This window comes from Cygnus olor, chromosome 22, assembly GCF_009769625.2.
Source record: "Cygnus olor isolate bCygOlo1 chromosome 22, bCygOlo1.pri.v2, whole genome shotgun sequence".
In the NCBI taxonomy this organism is placed as follows: domain Eukaryota; kingdom Metazoa; phylum Chordata; class Aves; order Anseriformes; family Anatidae; genus Cygnus; species Cygnus olor.
Window position 1 is genome coordinate 965,489 of NC_049190.1, and position 21,322 is coordinate 986,810.

The 21,322-nt window shown below is 50.9% G+C and overlaps 1 long non-coding RNA gene across 1 annotated transcript; it reads right to left on the reverse strand.

The window, feature by feature from the left end:
* Window positions 1–1,102: 1,102 nt before the first annotated feature.
* Window positions 1,103–5,701, reverse strand: LOC121058514. Its single transcript, XR_005814218.1, has 3 exons — window positions 5,619–5,701; window positions 4,536–4,663; window positions 1,103–2,421 (listed from the first exon to the last, which is right to left on the reverse strand). It is a non-coding gene; the product is annotated as an uncharacterized LOC121058514 (long non-coding RNA).
* Between the last annotated feature and the right edge of the window lie 15,621 nt (window positions 5,702–21,322).

The following is a 21,322-nucleotide window of genomic DNA, read 5'->3' on the forward strand; positions in this document are numbered from 1 at the left end:
CAGGGGCTAAGAACTGTGCAGTTTGCAACCCCAGGAGCAGCACCGAAGCTACAGAGGCAGGAAAAGGGCTTCGAGGCACCTGGCAGGGCTTGGAGCAGGTTGCAGCATCCTCCTTGGTCGTGCTTCTGCTCCCGAGAGAAGTCACTTGTCTGCTCCCTGCTGCACGGCAGCACAGAGCACGCATCTGTTGCGATCGCTCAGCGTAGCCCTGGCACACATCTCCAACTTTAGCTCTGACTTCAAAGTTCAAGAGCATTGAGCAACATAAAGTAGTGTATAATTCCAAGCTTTGGGAAATACCTATTTCAAGTTTGCTAAAAATTATTTTCATGGTGGCAGACTAGTTTGTTCCCGCCCAACTAACATGCTAATTGCAACAGGGGTTTACAGCCATCATCACACGGTGTTGTCTGTGTGTGTGACAGGCAATAAAATAGTGAATATAACTTCCCATTAACAATTCTTCCAAGGTGGGAGTTGATATGTTAGTAAAAACTGCCATATCAATGTCTGATTGTAAATTATCCTACTGGCTCTTTAGGAATGTCTTGATTGTTACCATTCCCAGCCACATGGAATTCAGATGGCAGCCACCCCACGGACACCCTCCGTCCCCTTTCTTTATCATCTAAACGTTGTGATCCTGTCTGCTGGAAGAGCTATGGCCCTTGAAGTTAGACGTGCCTGCCAAGAAAAATGTTGATTTTCTTTCTCCACCTACATTCAGATATCTGATTAATTCAACTCAAGGAGCAAGGAATTAAGCTTTTTTTTTTTTTTAAGCTCAATACAGAAATATTGATGTAGAAAAATACAGTGGCTGTTAGAGCTGTCTTGTGACCAAGACAGCCTTAAAATGTGTTTTAGCCTGACTTGGCATGCTAGCTTTTAGGAGCTAAGCGGAGAAGTGAACTAATCCGAGGTCTTAATGAATAATGTTCAAATCCAACTTCCATTTTCAAATGCGTCCATACGTTAGAGAATGACTCACAAGGTGTTTGTTGTGTGGCGGAAGAACAGACGAACTGGGAAGGGTATTTTTATGTGTTTGTGAATCATAGTATATGATATTTTCCTCCACTGTGCTTCTCTGCCCTAGCAGTTTTCTGCAATGAAATCCATTCAGCTGTACTGGAAATGTAGGCACTTTATAGAAAATCTTTAATAGTGCTAGCACAAATGGATGGCTCTTATTTCCTCCCTGCAAAGTGGCGATTTGCAAAACCACTGCCAACAAATATTTACCCCCCTCCCCCAAGCCATTAAATAAAGCCTAATGGAAATGCCTCCCGGCACACGCCACCAAGACAGACGTGCCTCGCAGGCAGCACCCCACCGGCGTGGGCACCCCGGGGGGCACGCAGCACCCACACACCTGCAGCCTGGCTGCAAGCTCAGGAAGGCAAGAACCACTCATCCGTATAGCCAGCTGCATACGTGAACACAGACACGAAAGGCGTTGGATGATGCATGGGTGCACATCCCTGCAGTTTCCCACTGCAGGGATCAATATGGAAACTCACACTCACCAACGCACATCAACGGGGACATGTGAACGCGTGGCTACACCGGTACCAGCATCCATACAAATGCATGCAGAGAGACAGGAAAGTGCATAGATCATTTCCAACACTTTCTATCCTGGCTACAATGCCTGTTTATTTTTCTGGTACACTCGTCTTGCTGGAATTTTTAACATTTAATTAGTTGAGCCAGCTGCTTTCGCTTTACAAAGGGCTGCTTAGTTTTGTCTTGTTCTAAATGTGTTTCTTTTGTTAGCAGGATCAATACACGCTCTGGCCGAGCTGCAGAGCCCAGTCCTCCAGAAAAACCACTGTTTATCTGCTGCATTGTGCTCCAGACCAGGGTTCAGGTATAGGCTGCTAGCTGCAGGCTTTGCACGGGCGGTTTCAGCCAAGCCAGCCTGGACTCCAGCCTGGGCTTGGAGAACAAAGCACGGAGCTGCGATACATTTCCTCTTCATCCTTCTCCACCGAATTGGAGCTGAGAGCGATCTTACACTCTGCAGATTATTGTCCCTTGGAAACAGGACGAAAACCAAAAGATTCACTAAGTAGAAGAAAGATTTCTGCCCAGTCGTGGTGGGGCGTGGATCCTGCTCCCCTGGCAAGGGGATTCTCACCAGCTGGAGCATAATCACTGCCTGTGTGGATGAAAGATGCTGAATTTTTATCAACAGAGCTCAAAATCCCCCCTAGGAACAGACCACGGGAGAGCTCTCTGGTTACAAGTCCCCACCAGGCAGCTACAAAGGCTCTGTGAGCAGACACATCAGCTGGAGCCGTGCTGGCTCGGCACCGCCAGCCTCTCCAGGCCAAGCAAGGCATGGGCGAAGGCACATCCATCCCTCCCCGAGGTCCAGCGGGGATGCTGGGCCCTGCAGGAGCTGGGCATTTGGGTCTGTAATTAAGGACAGACACAGGTCAGCTGCTGAGCATCCCCAGGGAGGCTGCTTCCCCCAGGAGCACGTGCTCAGCAGAGGGCTGGGGCACAGCTACAGTGTGGCCCCGGAGAGGGAACCCCGTGCGGCTGCAGAGCCTTGGCTTTGCAAAGCTAGTTATATCGGGACCCTCATCCGAGATCAAATCACCAGCAGTGGAGCTGCATGCTGACTACCAATGTTCCATCAAGTGGCGTGCGCTCCGAGCACGGCGCCTGCTTTATGCAGAGCACAGCGGCTCCAGGCACTGCCCTGTCCCTTTCGCGATGCAGCACACATCTCGTCCAGCAGCCGAGCTGCTGATCTCCCCGGGCACTTCGGCAGCCTATGCAAAACCCTCTGGGGAAATACACCGCATCTGGGGCACGTCAGGAAAGGAACAAGAGTTCCCTTTTTGTAGAGCTACAAGGTATTGCTGGCACTCATTACACTTCTGTTAGCAGAGAGGCCAAAACTGCAGAGCCTAGAGAGGAGGTGTCACGCCAGCACAGGGAAGGGCTTGTTCAGACAGCGGTGCAGATGGGAAACACGCACGACCAGCCCCACAAGCCCTGTACGAGCAAAAGGATGCTGTGAAAAGCCCATCAGCTTTTCACACATGCACAGGCATATCTGACATCCACTGCTGCCGCAGGCTGAGCCCAGCAAGGCAGCGATGGTCCCTAACAGGCCAGCGAGGAGCTGGTGCCGTGCTCGGCTCTGCCGCAGGCTCCTGACAGAGCAGCGGGCAAGGGGAAGCTGCAGATTCACAAGCAGCACAAACCAAAGAACTCCCCTGCTCTCGCACAGGCTGCGGTGCCCCGAGGTTTGCTCTGACTTGTCTCAACCCTGGAAGGAGGTCACGGCCTGTCCTTAAATCTTTTGCTGAATTACCAGGCAGGCATGCAGCCTTTAACTATTTCCTAGCTACTGAAGACAGTCACAAGCTACATTTATTTTTTTCCAGATGATCATGCATGCTATGGGTGTAAGATAAACCGTGTGAAATCCAGGAAAGATACTCAGGTGACAGGCTGTTTGAAGTACGACATTGCACCCTTTCCCAGAGCAGCTATCCTCCCTCTCCAGAGTGGCTCTGCAGCATTAACTCAGCTTCAAGGCTGACTTTCACATCACCTTTCCTTGATTTTGGGTAAGGTCAGTCTTTCCTTTTGGTCTTTCAAGTCTGGGCTTTGCCTCGCTTGCTTTGTCTACTCTGCATGCCCACATTCTCTTTCTAGTCCTAGCCTCTGTAGCTCTTGGAATTACTTTGGGTTAATCACTTCAGTAGGTTCCTTTCTGTCCCAGGTCCCTCTCCCCACTCTTTCCATCAGATTTGGGAAGCTCCCTGCTGAAGGAGCGAGGACCAACAGTTACAGCACCACCGTGCTCCCCATCCCCTGGCAGCTCTACCCTGTGCTGCTGCTAATTCAGTGCTGGCAGAGATTAGGAGAGAAGCGCCGGCCCCATTAAGGTGGCTGAAAAAGAGTCCATTGATTTCAGGGGAGCTGGGATTTCAGCCTGATTATCTCTATCGCTCATGAAAATACTTCTAAGGAGTTTGCCTTTGGAAAAGGGCAGATTGCCTCAAATGTCAGGTGTTAGCAAAGCATTTCTGCATCCCTAGACAGACTCCCTTCCCCAGCTTCAAATGGCACAAAAGGACCCCTGTGCTATTCTATTCAGACCAGACGAGAGCTCATACCTTTAAAGGCGAGAGAAGTTTGCCTGAAAATACACACATGAACTTCTTTTTTCAATAGTTCTAATAATGTTTTTTCTCCCAGGAAATAAATTTTTAATTGTTCTTATTCTTCCATATCACATTTGAAAAGGATTTGCTTTTTCATTGAAAGTCCAAGACAGAACACTTAAAAGTTTTCAATTTTCAGGCCCATACGAGCCTATCACTTCTGACATAAACAAACAAAGCCTGAACATGTTTAATGAAACAGTTTGGGCTTTAAAAATGAATGCTTTTGTTTTGCTCAAAAAGCCATTCGTATCTCCAATCCCAAAGACATTTTCCCCAAACCTATTTAATCCAGCTCTAAAAATCTTTTCTTCGAGAGAGGTGTAATAGACACTTGCTCACCAGGCTGGATTTGCCTTCCTCCTCATTAGAGCTACCAGAAACGAGCCCTGTGCTCGGGAGGGAAATGAATCCGCTACCAGCTGCTCAAGATAGCGGAGGGAGTGTGGCGCTTATCGCAGGTTAGTCCTCTGATAAAAGAACAAAAGTAGAGCTCGGCAAACGATATCTAGCAAACAATAATGTGCACTTTTTCCCTCTATTTCCCTTTTCCAGTTGTCAATAAGCAAAACTTTATCATTTTCCCCAGCACGCTTGTCCCAGTAATTGCATAGCTGACCCCAGACGGGGATTTCGGCCCTGGACACCGCGGCTCTCCCGGGCACCCCTCCAGCACCAGGCTTTGGTTGAAAACCCTTCTCTTTATGAGCTTCAAATTCATTTCTAGCAGGCACTAACATAAAAACTGCTGTCCATGCAGTTGTTCCTGCCAGCAAACTCATTAGCAGAGATATTCATTGAGAATGAGCATAAAGGAGAAATGAACTCAGCCGCCCAGGCTCTGCCGGCTTCTGCTCCCCGAGCAGAGGGGCAGCCGTGCGGACACGCACACCCCTGCTTGCACAACACCCCACTCACACCTGCCTGAGCTCCTCACACCCTTTGTGATATCTCGCTCTCAGCCTGGGCAGCTTCAGGGAATGCCAAAGCTCTGCCACAAAACTGCTGATTTTGCAGAGCTCCAGCTCAAGCTAGGGAGCTTCTGGCCACAAGGCTTCAATAACAACACTCACTTGGAGAGTGGCACCCAGCACAAAGTCACGTCTGCACCTAAACCACCCCCAGGCTGCTGGGCTTGGGCTCTGGTAGGAGATGTCCACACCTCCAGCCTAATACAGAAAGGCAAAACGAGGGAACGCTCACTGCTCATGGTGCCCAGCTTGCAGTGGGGTATCCAGTTTGGGGAGATGCTGATACCAGGTCTCCTGCAGAGGAGCAGAGCACATTTCTGTACCTGCAAAGCTTCAACCTTTTTGAAACAGCCAGACTTCGTTGCCAGGCAGCTCGGTAGCTCTGGGCACGCGTGAGCCCTCTGCAAGGAGGAGCACGCACCCCCTGCTTCCCCAGCCCTGCATCCTTCCCTACCTGGCAGCTCCGCACGCTCCTGGGGAGCGCCCGGCACCTCACCAGCCCCTGCAGCTGGGACAAGCCCACTGGAGAAAAAGAGGGGGAAGCACCAAGGGCTTCTTTATCACGGGGACCACCCCTCGTTAAACACCCCCTGTACAGCCTCAGCTGCTCCCAGTGCCCTGGCTGGTGCAGGCGGCTCCCTGATGGGCACAGCTGGGCACCACCCTTGCTCTGCCCGTGCTGGGTGAGGGGCTTCGTGTGGGGCTCCGTGCAGGGCTGTGGGGCTCCACGCGGGGCTGTGGGGCTCCGGTCCTCCCCCAGCCCAGCTCTGCGGGCTCTGCCTGCCTGCTGCAGCCTGAGGTTGGTCCCTTCGCCGCCGCAGGGCTACCCCCAAGGGGAACTCCTCCAGTGCTGAGCTCCGGCACCAGCATTGGGAGCGTGGTTTACAGTTCTTCACTGAAAGAAAAACAAAAGAGCATTAAAATCAAGTGGAAACAAAGACAAGAAGGTTTGGAGGGTCTGACTTATGAGGAGACATAAAGGAACGTAACATATAGGCCTGTAAAAGAGTAAAGGGGCAGAGGGGAGATGTGAAGGATATGAGAAAGCTGTACAAATAATAGTAATAATAAAAATAATGTTATTTATAAATTGCTCACTCAAGAGCATGGAGGGACCCAAGCAGACAATTAAAACACAATAATAATAAACAATAATAATTAAAATCTCATAAAACACATCGTAGGAAAAGGAAGCAAAATATTCTAAAGCTCATGAAATCCTGCAGAGGACATAAAATAAAGGCAAGGGGGAAAACTTGTCTGAGGTTGACTGAGAATATATCACAACCAGTAATGGGTTTCTGCCAAGGGAAAGGGGATGGGAGAAGAGAGGCTGAGACTAGACAGAAAGGCAAAGACCACTGTGGTTAGGGCCATGGGCGGTGGCAGGGCAGCACACAGCTCGTTACGCTCAGCAGCCCCAAGTGCTGGGTGCAGAAGGGTGCTGGGGGTGCTGGAACAGCCCTGAGCACCACCGTGGGCAGGCACGGGCACTGCCCTCCGCATCGGGAGCCTGCGAGTGTGCCAAGCCACATCATAAGCTGATTTTTAGGGAACTGTTCATGGCTATTGCAAATCATTTGCTTTTGGCTAGTGTCTAATCTGCTAGTTTTTCACCAAATATTGGATCACATTCCAGGAAACAGTGGGATGCCTTTAAATGATGTTGTACTGGTGCGTTCTGTCATGTCGTCCTAAACTTCAGCGCAGCGCAGGCTGGCAGGGGGATAACACATCCTGATTAGGAACTGAAAGACAAGTGCAAGCTCTCACTCTCTTTCTCCATGCATTTGTATGTGTACGCGTGCTCAGATCCTCACTGTATATTCTGTGGAGAGAGGAGTTGGAGATCAGGGTAGTCTAAAATGCAGCATGACTGCAGCACATACAAGCAGGAGCGCACCAGAATGCCTCTGACAAGTTACACCAATTATATACCAGTTATTTGTCACATCTGTTAACTCATCAGTTTGCATTTCAGGCATGAGACTACGTCTAAAGATAAGACAGCAACAAGAAAATGGGGCAGACTGACGGTGCAGAAGGGTGATGTTTATGAGTCCTTGCCCAGCACCAGCTCTGCCCGCCCCAGGATGATGCACCATAAATATGCGTGCAGCATGGCAACAGGGTATCGCTGCATTTTGACATGTATTATACGTTGGAATAACTCAGAAGGATTTCTGCTCAGTATAATAATGAGCGCACCCGGTAATAGCCAGCGCCAGGAGAGGAGACAAAGCCAGAGTTACTGCACCTGCAGTTTAATAGTTGGAGAATTGTGATCTTAGAAAAACAGTTTGCCCTAACGACATAACCCATACAGTGAAAGCCTCTTGTCTCGTTTAAGCTGGCTGTGGGAGATGTTTGCAGCCAGAAGACTCTCAGAAAGGATACGTTTTCTGACAGTGAGAAGGTCACCCAGACCGAGAGCAGTGCTGTGTGCTTCTGCTGCATTGAAATTTCCGTGCCCTCAATTCGGCATCGTGATAGCAGACGAGCATTAGGGACAGGGAGGCCAGCCAAGAAAATGCTTTTCTGATGGGCTTCAGAGCCAGGAGCTGAGGGGAAGCATCAGGGAGGGACCCACAACGCAAAACCGGGGGGCACTGAGCAGCGGCTGCTGCCCCTGCTGGGGAAGGGGTACCTGCCTCCCCAGTCTGGAGGGCTGTGGCTTCTGTACAGGAGGAAATTCCCTCATCCCTTGCTTTCCTGCATCCCAAGCGTGCCAGCAGGATGTGGCAGGAAGGGCAGAGGCCGTGTCCAGCGGCACTGCCTGGGGGTGAGTGTCATGAGTCGGCAAAGCCAGGCTGGGAAGAGCTCGGCGGAGGCTCTGCACATCCCTTGCCATGGTCGGAGGCTGTGATTCATTACCCTCCAGCTCTCCCAAGGTGGCTTTGAATCAAGGGTGACTGGTGTTGAGTTTAATTACATAGAAACACATTATTTGACGGGTGCACTGGTCTGCCGGGGATGGCCTCTTGCCCTGGCAGCAGCCAATGTCCTGCCCTTCAGCGGGAGGTGACACCGCAACCTCTGTGGGCATCGGGCAGCCTCGTGCGGCGGGGGGACCCTTCCTGACCCGCAGAGCCATTAGCTCGTCACCTCCAGCATGAGAGATGATTAGCCCTCTGTCTTCTATGCACGGTTACAAATGTTATTATTAATCATAAAATGACGCAGCTCCTCTAAATCCAGCTACATTTAACTTGGTGACCTCTGATGGCTGCAGCTCTGCAGGCTGCCAGCGTGCCAGGTGAGGACACGCGCGCTGCTCTCTGCTCTACACCCATCTGACCCCAACCCCCCCGGCCCTGTGATGCAGGGAACGTTTGCCTTTCATCTTCCTCCTCCTCCCCTGAAGACCTCGGAGCGATGCCTGCCCGAGGCCAGCCCTGCTCTCACCAGGGCGCGCGGCCGGGAGCGGGGCGGACGCAGACAAGGCGAGGATGTTTCCAGATGAACCTGGGTCTCTCGCTGCTCCCAAGGTAAACAAACAGATTGTTGTCGAGGGTTTTTAATTTCCTCTGCCACGGAGCTGCTGTGCGTCTTTTATACAGAGAGAGAGCCTTTAAAGACTTTGGGAAGCAATTCCAACATTTTCTATAGGCGCGGGGAGATAATTGAATGCTTTCAAAGACCACTGCATGGCAGGGAAAGTTCAATTTTTGCAGCGTGGTGCATCCTGCACTGACTGAGTTTTGTGCTTTGGCAACGCTCCCCTTCTTTTTTTTATTTCCTAGAGGCTGAATTACTCTCGGTGTTTTTCTGCGGCTTCTCTCTGATGAAGCACTTAGGGTTGAGAAGCAAAAACAAACTAAAAGTAAACCAAGACCCTTGCCATAAGATAAATAAATAAATAGACACAAGCAGAGACTTCTCTGCCTCCTCTGAGAGGGAGGAGAAGGCATCTGCTCCACTCGCGGCACCGATAGGCAGAAAGTCTCTCTGCCGAGCTATTTTTAGTCCTAACATTGCAGAACAAGAAGCAGCTCCAGGCAATTTTCTTTTTCTCTCCCTTTTTTTTTTTTTCTCCTCTCTTTTTTTTCAAATTTATTCATTCAGAGAGAGAACAAAAGTGGTGTTTCGGGGGGGGGGGGGTGTCTCTGTGTGTCCTCAGTGCTTGCTTGCAGTGCGATTAGCTCAGGCAGGGAGCTGGCACCTGCCGGGGTTGCTCCTGGGACATGGAGAGGGCTCGTCCCGTGGGTGCATCCCTGCTCTGGTCCCCAGCGTGGCCGCCAAGCATCGCCCCCTGTGCCAACATGTGCCCCCTGTTCAGGTTGTGCTTGCACTGCTTTGGGTCTGCAGTCCTGTGCCCTGGTGCTGGGCTCAGCCGCGGGCAGCGTCCTGGCTGCTCGCAGCCGTGGTGCTCCAGCAGATGCTGTACGGAATTGTGGCCTCATAGCCTGTAAATTGAGATATGTTTCTCTTTCTGGGATAAAGGAGAGAACAGTGGTGTTTTTCACGCAGTAAAATAAATATGTCCTTGTTAATGCATATCCCTTTGGAGGAAGCAGCAGGTGGAAATGTTCGGGTGAAGGTTACCAGCAGACTGGAATTCAAAAGCAGCCAGCACCGAAGCAAAATACCTCCCTCTTCAAGCTTCCTGTTGCTTGCGAAGGGCAGTGGGGATGCAGAAGATTTGCAGGGGAATTCAGCTCCTATGTTCACTCCTGGTGATGGTTCCATGCCAGCTAATTGCATCCCGCTTATCTCTGGTCCAAAGAAAAGACTGATTTAAGTCTTGCTTCTATTGGAAGTGGCATTGCTTATGCACAGCTGCACACATACTTCACAGGCTTTGTGCCGGCCTATGAAATGTCAGACAGACTTTTGCATGGAACAAGCCTACACACACACAAAAAAAAGATTGTATTGTATTTAAATATTCCTTAAGTCATTTTAATGTATTTAAGTCTTAATTCATCTTCTCAAGGTTCCTTTTCACTACATTAGTGTGACGTATTTGACAGAAAGATGAATGGCATTATTAAAGAGTCTCTCTGGCACATTTTTGTAATAAAATCTTTCTTTCCTGTCTGCATGCAGGCCTTTTGCTTCCTTACTCCTCAAAGATTATTTCTGGGTTTCTGGGAGATGCGTGAAGATGCCTCCAGAACCTTTGCAGTGCAGACAATTCAGTCCCATTTTGGGAGGCTGCAGGGGATCTGGATGGGACCGCACTCTGCCCCCGTCCAGGAGAGCCCCAGGTGTGTGCAAGGCTCCTGGTACGCACGCATGTCCTGCTGCAGGCACCCCGAGCAAAGCCCCGGCTCGGTGCCCTGCTGCGCCCTCACCACCCAGCAGCGAGGACGATGGGGCCTCCCAGGACGAGCCTTGCATTCCCCCACAGCAGCCCCAAGCAGACACCCTCTGAATTTATGCACTGCTTTCCCATTCCTTCTTGATTTATCATTTCCAGCGTGCCAGAGAAGTCACACGCATTAATCATCCTGACTTTTAAACCATCTCCCCTAAATCATTTCTCACGTTGGGAGCCATTTGCTGGGAGTGCTGGCGAGCCCCTCTGCTGTGTCTGCGGCATCCAGGCCGGGAGCTGGGACAAGCAGCCTTCCTGCTCCAAAGCCACCCCACAAGGACGCTCCTGTCCCCTCCGTGCAGCAAGCCGAGGGGAGGCGAAGCCGTGGGGATGCCCAAGCTTGGGGCAGCTCCCACGCTCAGCAACTCCTGGCTCAGGGGCAGCGTGCTCTGATCCCTGGCTGACACAAACGTAGCTTAAAAATAGAAAAACTCGGATCGAAATTGCTAAGAGAAACTCTGGGCTCTGTGTGCGCTTTATATGAAATATTGAAGAGCCGGCTCAGAACGGAGTTGTCAGCACTTTGGGAGCTGGAGAAGGAGCGAGGGGATGGCTCTGCTCTGCCTTTGTGTTTGCTTGGCTGCATGGAGGAAGGTGATACTGTGAGAGCTTCCCAGGTCACAGCTGGGAGAGGGGAGTCCCCTTGCGTGCTCCCACAGGCTGGGGGAATCCCTCAGCTCCTGGGGAAACCCACTGGGGACTGGAAAGGGAACGGACCAAGGGCAGGGTCTCCCCAGTGGCTCCACACCAATGGGGCAGGGGCACAGGCGGCTCCGTGCCGTGTCGAGCTCCACAGGAGCAGGGGGTGTCGCCTGCCTTGCTGCAGACCAGCCTCAGCACATCTCTGAGTGCCTCGTGTCCCAGGCACGTGAGGGATTTTATTTGCCAGACTTCTGCCTTGCAAGTTCTGCTCTTTGCCCTGAACAGGAGGAATTTTACTAACTTTATCTTCTGAATCCCAGCACGCAGAAGAAAGGAGAATAAAATCGTGTCATGACCTCATCTGTCTGACCTCAAAGAGCAGAAGCAGGCTGCAGGCTTAGATGCACCCTGAATTTTCTCCCGGGACGCAGAGCAGCAGCCAAAGCACAGTCAGAGCCCCAGACCTGGGTTTCGAGCATGTGAGCTGGGTGTGGGGAAGAGCAGCACATCCCCTGGGCCCTGCCCTGCCCTGCAGGTTGGGCTGGGGGAGAGGCATTGCAGATGGCAAGGAAATCACAGGAGCAAGCTTCTGGATTTTTCTTGGTGTTTCTGCAAGTAGATATTGCACCGTTTGCTGAGACCTCATGTTGGATGCTTGCTATCCTAAGTCAGTGCTAGTGATTGCCAGTCACCATTATCCATCCATCTCCTGTCTCTGCAGAATCCAGCCTCAAGTATCTCTCTGTTAGCCTGTCCCTGCCGGCACGTCGTTTCAGTGAAATGCCATAGCCTGAAAGTGAGGCATTTGGGAGTTTTGGAGTAGTGAAAAGCAGACTGTGGAGGTTATAGTCCCAGCCTGCCGTGTGAGGGGCTCAGCATTGTGAAAGTCCACATCAAGGCAGGGTCTGTGTGTCCTCCTGATGCACTTGGTTGTGCTGGGAGCCATGAGCACAGAAGGTCTGCAGAAGCATATTGCTTACAACAAAGGAAAGATCTTCTGCTCTCTGACTGTTTAGACTCTCCAAAGCTTCAGTGATCTACCTAGATTAGGCCTCAACAAGCTGAATTTCTGCTCCAGGTATTGCAGCTGCTCCTTGCTGAATAAAACATGCCGTTTGCTCTGCTGTGCCCAGAAGATGAGCTCCAAGAATTCTTTTATTTCTTTTTCTATTTGTACACGCGCTTGCTTTTTGGCAAACCTTTGCGAAGAGGGGCACTGCCTGGTGCTCCTCTTGGGTTGTTTCACACAGGGAAGGATTTTGCTGTTTTAATAAGCCTCCCATCATTTGCACAGCGGATGCTGGTGCTGGCACCCAGTCCACAAGCAGCGCGAGCAGTGTGCTGGCCCTGTTCCCCAGGGCCAGGAGCACCAGTGACACCAGTGACACCAGTGACGCCCCCTTGCCCAGCAGAGGCAGCGCCCCTGGGCACTGGATTTATGCTTCAGCTAAGGTGGGACAAACTGCTCGGCTGGGGTATTTGTATGGCATCAGCCATACGCAGCATTTAAAGCGCTATTCATTTCCATGGCTGTTGTTACCACTTAGAAATTATCTTCCAGATAGCTAGAGGAATTTTCTGCCTGTTATGTTTGGTCCAAGCTGGCCGCTCAGAGTCTCTTGACTTGCTGTTTTCATTTACTTACAGGGAACACAGCCGGAATGGATTGTTTCTGCTTTGCGCTCAGGTCTTTAAGAAATAGAAAAAATGAGAATCAAGTAATGACTGTTGCAGTGCAGCTTTAATTAAATAATAGGACAGTGAAACTTTGGGATTGGGTAGGCATTTTTGCATAAGTACGTGCCGGATACCTGCAGCTCGTGGTAACCATTCAGTAGGTCCTGGGCTCTTCAAGTCCTTACTCTCGTATTTGCTGAATTACTGCCACCTGGGCCCACATTGTAGCTAGGAGATCACACCTAAGTGTGTGCAGGTTCGACCAGCGCACTTGTGTAGGTGAGCATTGAGGGCAGGATCAGGCCCCTCGCGGCACAGCACCATGGCTTGCAGCAGCGCCTGCACGTGGGAAGGGCTCCACATGCAAGCAGATTTGCAGCTGTGTTTGCATGTGTGCACGCCCCTTGGCAAACCTTCCCCCAGCCCTCCCAACTTGCCAATGAGCTCCGAAACCCCTTTGCAGCAGTACAGCGAGTAAGAGTCTTTTTATAAACATTTAGAGATCTAAGTTTGGCATCTGCTCCCATAATGATATAGCAGATCATTACAATTTGTGACATCCCACTATAAACAGAAAGCTGTAAAACCCTGTAATTTAGAAAGCTGGATCAGGTACTCGTGTTTTGCATAATCCAAAAGGATAGCGGGTTTCAGGCTGTTTTCCTTTTTTTTTTTTTTTCCCTTTCTTTTTCTTCCTTTCTGGTTGACATGGTTACAGCATCCTGAGGATGGGGTAATAGGACACGACACATGCATTCGGGTAGACTGAAAAATCCACTGATGCCTCCCGGAAAACTGAAAACACACTGTTTAGAGACAATTCGGCTGCTTTATCTTCTTGTATTTCTCTTCCTCTCTTTCTTATTTCCAAAGAGGTATTTGCATGAAAACACTGTTTTCTTTCCTGAAGCTTTTCACCCACCACTGCTCTTTCCCTCCACAAACCCTTTGTTCCCTGCCTGGGACATCAGAGCCACTTCTGCTGTGACCCACTGCTACAGCAGAAGAGACCCAGGCTTTGGGTTGGGAAACAACCTGTGGCAGGAGCAAGTGCTGACAAAAAATAGATAGATGGAGACAAAATTGTTCCTAAATTGAATGTTTTTCACAGTTCTTCCAAGCAGTGTCTGCAGTACTTTAAGATTATTCTCTCCCGGGGGGCCTCATAAAAGCTGTAAATACTCTGAATAGCTTTCAAGGCTGGCCTTATGACAGTTCAGTTCTCAAGAAAATATATGCTAATGTGCATCGCCATCATTATCTGGGAGACCTCGGTGCTGATGCTTTTGTGTCTACGAAGAAAAGATTTCTGATTGCTGGTGTTTTGCTAAAAGTTAAATACATCCAGGCTTTGAAACTCACGGGAAGAATTCTTAAGCAGAAATCGCCTGATGGCAACTCCCGTGCGCCGCGTCCCAGCTCCGGGATTTATTTAAAAGCGATGGATCAAATCTTTCCTGCTCCTGCCACAGCAGCCAAGGGATGTCACAGGCGCTGGTGGCAGCTGCCCGCAGCCCTGAGAGCACCTCCTGCGTGGATCTGCTTCCTGGAGGAGACCAGCCCATTGCCACGCTCACAAGGCTCATGCTGTACCTGCTCCAGGTGCTAGGCAGTGGTGCAAACACTTCCAGCATGCATAGCTTCAGAGCTCATGGCCGCGACATTTTTGTAGCTTTCCTCTTTTATACATGGAGCCTGGGCAATATATCTCAGAGTTTTGCAGAAAACACAGGAGGCAAATGAGTTACTGAAAGCAGGTTTCTGTAGGAAGAGGAGCAGGTTCTGCAGCATGTGCACACGTGGACTTCCTCACTCCGTCTCCCAGAGAGTTTTGTACTTTGTCATCAGCACTGACATGCAACAAAATGGAAACAAGGCTATTTAAAGGCTTCCCTACAGTATGGTGCTTAAAAAAAAAAAAAAAAAAAAAAAAAAAAAAACACAAAACAAAACACACACTTAAGTGTAAATGTCAATGGGACCGAGCTTGTAATGTAGGCACATACTAAGCTACTTTACTTAATTGAGGCTGAAAGCACCGAAAGGGGGGAAAAAAAAGTCAGGGAGCCGTGCAGATGGAAGCAGCAGAGCACCAGCAGATTCACCGTGCCCGCTCCAGCACAAGGTGCCCGCGGGCAGCCCGGTGCGGGCTGGTGTCGGCGGAGGCACCCACGCAGCACCCTTCACTCACTGCTCCTGGGTGAGGGATGCGAAGCCAGGCAGCAGCCTGCAATCCACCTCAGCTGGAAGCAAGGAGCCCAGTTTGCCCTCGGCGTACACGGGGCTGCGCCAGGGCTGCAGAGAGCTGGGCTCACCCTTGTCCGCTTCTCTGGCCAGGCTCTGCTCCCTGTGCAGGGCTCCCAGGGGCACTGCTGGGCTCGAAGGGCAGCAGGGCTGCAGCACGGGCTGCCCAGGGGCCACGAAGCCACGGCTCTGGGGTGTCCTGGGGGCGAGGAGAGAAGGGGGAAGAGCAGTGGGAGGCAACAGGAGGCCCAGCTCCAGAGCCCAAAGCTGGAACCATCCTTCCTTCTCAGACGGGTTTGCAGCTCCCCTTGGTGGAGGCAAGCGGGGGGACAAGGGAGAGCCAGAACAAAGTGAGGGAACGACTTTTAGGGTCCTGTGGAAAGGAGAGTCCTCTCTGTCCTGAAATGCTCTGCAGAAATGCTTTGCCAGCGCAGACATTTCCAGGGCTTGGGGTTACTGGTATCAATCTCAAGTGTGGGATGTTGTTTATGGCTGTCTCGGTACAGCAGTTTCTGCAGCAATCCAATTCTTTTGTCCCAGGGGGAAATCAAAGTGCTGGGCTTGCACAGAACAGCAGTGCCTCCAGGAACTGCTGTTAGGGTGGCACCTCTCCAGCACTACGCTGCGGGGGGGGACCTGGCCCTCACCGGGCACCCATCAGAACCAAATAAATCCTGAAATTCCTCTCTCATTCTTCTGAAGTGTCCTTTGCTTTCAAACTGTGTTTATCATGCATGATTGATATTTGACATTACGATGTACCAGGAACATGCACAACATCGCTCCGCTGGGATGCGGCACCGCTCCCACAAACACATCCATCAGAGCTGTGAGTGCCACCCCGGCACGAGGGCGATGGAGGAGCCGTCCCAGGCGGGGAAACAACAGCTCCAGTCCCACGAGGGACCTCGCCACGCATCTGTGGGCTTAGGGAGCAGAGAGACGTACAGGGTTCAGTGCAGCTTTTAAGATGCAGCCCCTGCAGAAAGCCTCCCCAAGCACAGCAGAGCCGTGGTATCGCTGTGATCAGACAGGCTGAAGGATGCTGTCTGCAGTCCTCCACCCTGTGGGCCGCAAGTGCCCTTGAAAGATGGCTGAGAAACCCTTGAAGAAAGCAGAGGAAACGAGGGCTCTGGTGGGTTTGCCTTTCGTTCCTGTGACCAAGGTGAAGGGAAGCTTCGCTGCGAGCAGCAAGCTCCCAGATCCAGGAACACCAAAGTCTTTAGCAGATGGAGATAACAGGGGAAGTATTGATCCCAATTTCCCTTTGCTGTCATTTGAGAAGTGGTTGCTGGAAGATTGCATTATCTTTCTGAAACGTGCCACTGTGCGTGCACATCAGGAAGAGCCAGTGTGCGATTCATTAAGCAATTCTTACAATAGTGCTGAACTACAAGAACTACAATGAACTTGGCTAAATAATTTGAGGGCCTGATTCTCATTCCCAAATAAGACCTCTCTCAGGCTCCAGCCAAGTAAAAGGCTCTCGTGAAGGTCTAGCTCCCCAGCTCTAGGTATGAACATGAAGATGATGGAGTTTCCCTGCCTCAGGATATGCTGTGGGAGAGGATGCCCGTGCCGGAGGGAAGGGGCTGGACACGGGAGTCCCACCAGGGCTGAGCTGAGCTCAGCTGAGAGCTCAGGAGCCGGCCAGAATTAACAGGTCTGCATTGATTTTTGTTTAACTTCTCATTTATTACAATGCTGTGGATAGAGATTAACTTTCGGTGCTTAGTATTTATTATTGTTTCAGCTGCTTTCAAATGGAAACTGAAAGCACTTTGATAAATGAATCAAGAGCTTTGTCTGGCTTCGCTGTACCTGCTGTGAAGGTGCATGCTCTGTGCTGATGCTCCTGCACAGCGGTGTGGAGTGGCTCTCCATGGCAGCCAGGATGGCTACATGGCAGCAAAGAGCTTGCTGAAAATAGGATGCCCTAGCACAGAAACACAGAGCCCAGGAGTTTGTAAGCAAGTTGTGCTTCAGTCCTCCTTCACCACCCTCTCCAGGTGCTGCCAAAAAGAGGGACAGTGTCCTCAGACCCCCTCACACCCCATGCTTGAAGGGCTCCAGAGGACACCTGCACAGTACTGGGATGCTTATCCCAAGCTGGCAATGAGGGAACACAGAGGGCAGATGCCTGGGAGTTTGGCTGGGGCACAGAAATCCCTGCAGATCCCTTGCAGAGAGAACCACCACGGAACTGCCCCAGGGGGCCCCAGCTCTAAGCTGCCTTCCTGAAGCAAGTCCCACTCCTGCAGCACCTTAGCCTGCAATCCCAAAAGCATCAGCTGTGGGGAGGGGAAGCAATCCAGGAAGCAGTCTGCAATCCCAAAGGTTTTCCCTGAACCAAAACAAAGAGCAAGTGGTAGTCAGACAAAGCTGGTACTTCCTCCCTGCCAGTTCGTGCTCCCAAAGCAAATCATTAATATGCATTTCTCTGACGTGCTGTAAGTCACTTGTGGTGAAGTGCTGCATCTAATTGATTTGAGATGCATCAGCCGAGCCTCACGACTGACTCTGTTAGGCCTGCGTGTAATAAGTGCAACACACTGGAAAGAGGGGAATTACTCTTGACACTGGGATTATATCTCTGCCAAAGGCATCAATATTCTATTAAAGATATGTGATAACATAACACTAATTACCAATTGAGGGTCCATTAAAGGCAGCCTACAAACAGCGGTTCGATCTCACCTTTCAGATTAAAAACACCACAATGATTTCCTGTTCCTTGTACTTTATTTCTGTTTTTTCTACCCATGCATAATTCAGGAATGCAAATTGCCAGCAAATACCTAGAAGATTTCTGTCTTCACCTGCCATCCAGGGGCAACAGCTTCCCGAGCCCGGGCTGAGCCAGGAAGGAGATAAGTCATGTCTACAAGCCAAGAGCAGTGCAGAGAAGTCCTCTCCCACTTGGATCTGGCTGCCTGCCTAGGGGCAGCGCAATGAATGGCCGTGACTCAGCAGCAGAGGAAAGCACCAGGCGTGCAGGATGGACGGGCACCAGGATGGCCCCACAGAGCCTTTTGGTAGCTACGCATTCAGCTCACAGATGAAGCAGGGCTTTGCTTTCCAACCCAAAGGGAGAGTTTTTGGCTGCAAATTAATTTCAGCAAAGCTCCAGGTGGGCCAGGTAGAGGTGGGAAGGAGGCTGGTGCACAGCCAGTTCCCCGTCCCTACCTCAAGCAGGGGAACAGCGTACGGGTACCTGGAGTACTCGCTGGCCACCCGCAGACACCCGAGAATCCCCACAACGGAGACCCCTGGACGGAGCCTTCCTCCACGGGCTCTCCTGCGGGGCTGCACAGCCTCCCCCAGCTGGCTGAGCCTTGTGGGGGGCCTTGCGGGGGGCTTGGTGGTGCTGCTGGCCCCCCACTGCCCCCCAGCAGAGGGTCCCCTGCGAGGGGCATCCCCTCCTCTGCGCTCAGCCTGTCGCAGCAGCTGTCTCGCCTTCCCGAGATGCTCTGATTCCCTTCCCAAGGCTCCTGCTGGCGCTGGCAGGAATTTAACAGAAAACAGTGTGAGAGCTGATCGCAGCCAAGCTCGCACGGAAAGCCGTGCTCGAGGGCAGGCATCCAGCATGGCACCAGGGATGCCAAGCTCTTGCCTTTAAATGCAGCACCTTGATGAGACATTACAAGTGTCACTAACCCTGCGTGGGGGTTGGAGACGCCCAGCCTGCACCACCATGCACATCCCAGCAGGAGCCGGGGCACAGCCAGAACTGAGATTCCCCCTCCACCAGGAGGACGGCAAGCCAGTCTCCCTAAATGTCATGGCGCATTTTGCAGCAAGAACAAGCAAATTAGATTCTTCAAAAGCTTCATTTCTTAAAGATGTTTTTTCTGGTTGTAAAGATTTTTTTTCCCCTAAAGCTACGGAGGGTGGACAGCCTAGAACAATGATCATGAGGTTAATGAAATTGAAATGAATATAAACTCCAACACCCCTCATCTTGTAAGGGCAAATCTGATTCTCTCAACAAGGCTCGGTGCCCCAAACAGCAGAATATTTTGCAAAATAAGGGCCTAAAAGACAAAACTGCACTCCTCAGACATCACTGTAAGCACCAACAGACGTTAGTGGGCATAGCCCGTCCTGAAATTTAGTTATTGGCAAGAATAATATGAACATTATTGTTAAAGAGGGAATAACTTCCCTGCAGAGAAACAGAGGAATTAGAATCCGTCTCCTACTCCCAGCCGATGTTAATGGCATGATTTAGCTCCAAGCAATGCTTTTGGAGGCCAACATTGAGGAACACACATTAAATAAATGTCTAATAAGGGACAAAGCGAATCGCTGTGGGAGGCTGAGGAAGGTCACGCAGGAGCCAGCGATGAGGAGCTGCATCGTGTGCGTTTCCTCGGCCAGAGCCTCCTGCAGGCTGGCGCAGCCCGGCTGCTCGGGAACTCCCCCCCCGCATTATTCTCCTGCATGCAGCAGCAGCTGCCAGCCATGCATTATTTTAATGAGACACAATAATATTCTATCAGTTCTACAAGCTATATATTGGAGCCACGGAGAGAAATAGTCTGAACCTCCATATGATCAATCTTGTCAAAACATGTTCATTTAATCCCTTGCAAATGAAAGGAAGATGTGTTTAAAATGTCGTCCTTGGGGTCTCGGAGCCAGGTTCCTATAAATCAGTCAACTCAGGTAAACTGTATTATTTAGAAGCTATTTGACAGCATACGTGCTGAAAACATTTTTTAAACTATGCACGCAAGGTTTACATTATCTCAGACATTAAAGCGATGTGGATTTTTTTTGTTTTACCTTTCTGTGACTAAGTGCCCACCGTGCAGTGATTGCGCTCTGAGGTGCACCCGGAAAGATAGATAGGCGGAGGTTAAACAGGGACGCACACAACTCACTGCTAAGCAAACGCGCCAGTAAACCCAGGGACTAATAAGCTTACGGAGCTGACAAGGAGGGACAACCGCGTACAAAATTTCAGGCAGTAACTTACTCTGCTGGGGAATTCAGCCCTCAGTCTGACAGAGACGCTTCTGCAAGCAGGACTGCACACCCGAAGGTATCCTGAGCAGCCCCCAGCCCACTCTGAGCCCTGCTGCTGCCTGAGGAGAGACGCCCAGGGGACACGCAGGCACCCACGCTTACAGCAGGTTCATTTTTCTCCAGCAGCTTAAAAAAGCTCAGCAGTAATGCAGGGAGATTTTCTGGGACACCTCCAGAAAGGACCAACTCTGCAGCCCAGCTGTGGAACAGGTGGGAATTGGGAGTGATTGGCTTTGCTTGGGGATCAGGCCTTGGTTTGGCTCTTTTGTGTCATGGGGTGAAGTACTTCACCTCCTGAATCACGTTTAACTTATGGGCTTAATCATCTCCAGCTTTGCCAGAGATAAGTTGCAAGGCATCACCTGATGCCCAGACGAGATGCTCAAGGAAACTTACGGAGCGTCCTGCAACAAGTACCCCGAGCTGCCCACCTCCAAACTCCACAAGACTTTCTTCTGGGGGAACAACGTGGCCTTTTTTGGATGAACACCCACATGCCCATTTAACAGAAAGGATGTTTGACAGATATGACAATGGACAGGGATTGGTTGGATTCTTTATTGGTTCTGAAGGTGCTTATATTTAAAACAATTTGTTAGGCTCTCTGTGATTTACTGCCGAGCTGGAAAATGGGGCTGAGTATTGATTCTTTGCCTTTTCTATTGCAAATGGGTGTAATGTTTTATAGTATGTCAGAATAATAGCAGCGGGCACTTTATCAATGTCAAATGTTAAAAATGATCAGCTATTGTGATGTAGGAGATTAAATATGAAAGCTTGATGGGTATATAAAAGCAAAATGGCAATAATAAAGGGATTTTTATGTTCAACTCGTTGCTCTCCTGAATCTACCTGGGGAGCTATTAGAACCAATTGTGCTGATCAGTGACATATCACCATGGGTTAAAGGACTGGAACGTGCTGGGTTTCGTTCCCCAGGGGGCCTCTATTTGTTGCTGAGCTGATTGAGGGGCTGGAAGCCGGCCCTGCCCTTCCCCTCGAGGACTGGCTGCGCGGCACCGCCCTGCGCCGGGCTGGAGCCTGCTGGCAGGATGAGGTGGCACCCAGGCAGTGCCAGCATCAGTGAGCACAGCTCCTGGGTGCCACGGGGCTGAGCGGCCCCTCCAGCCCCTCATCCCCCAAGGAGAGGCTCCACAGATGGGAAGGCAGAGGACAGAGGGCTGCCTGCCACGCGCAGATGGGCTCCTCGCTGCAAATAGCCCAAACCGCAGCAGAAACCCCCG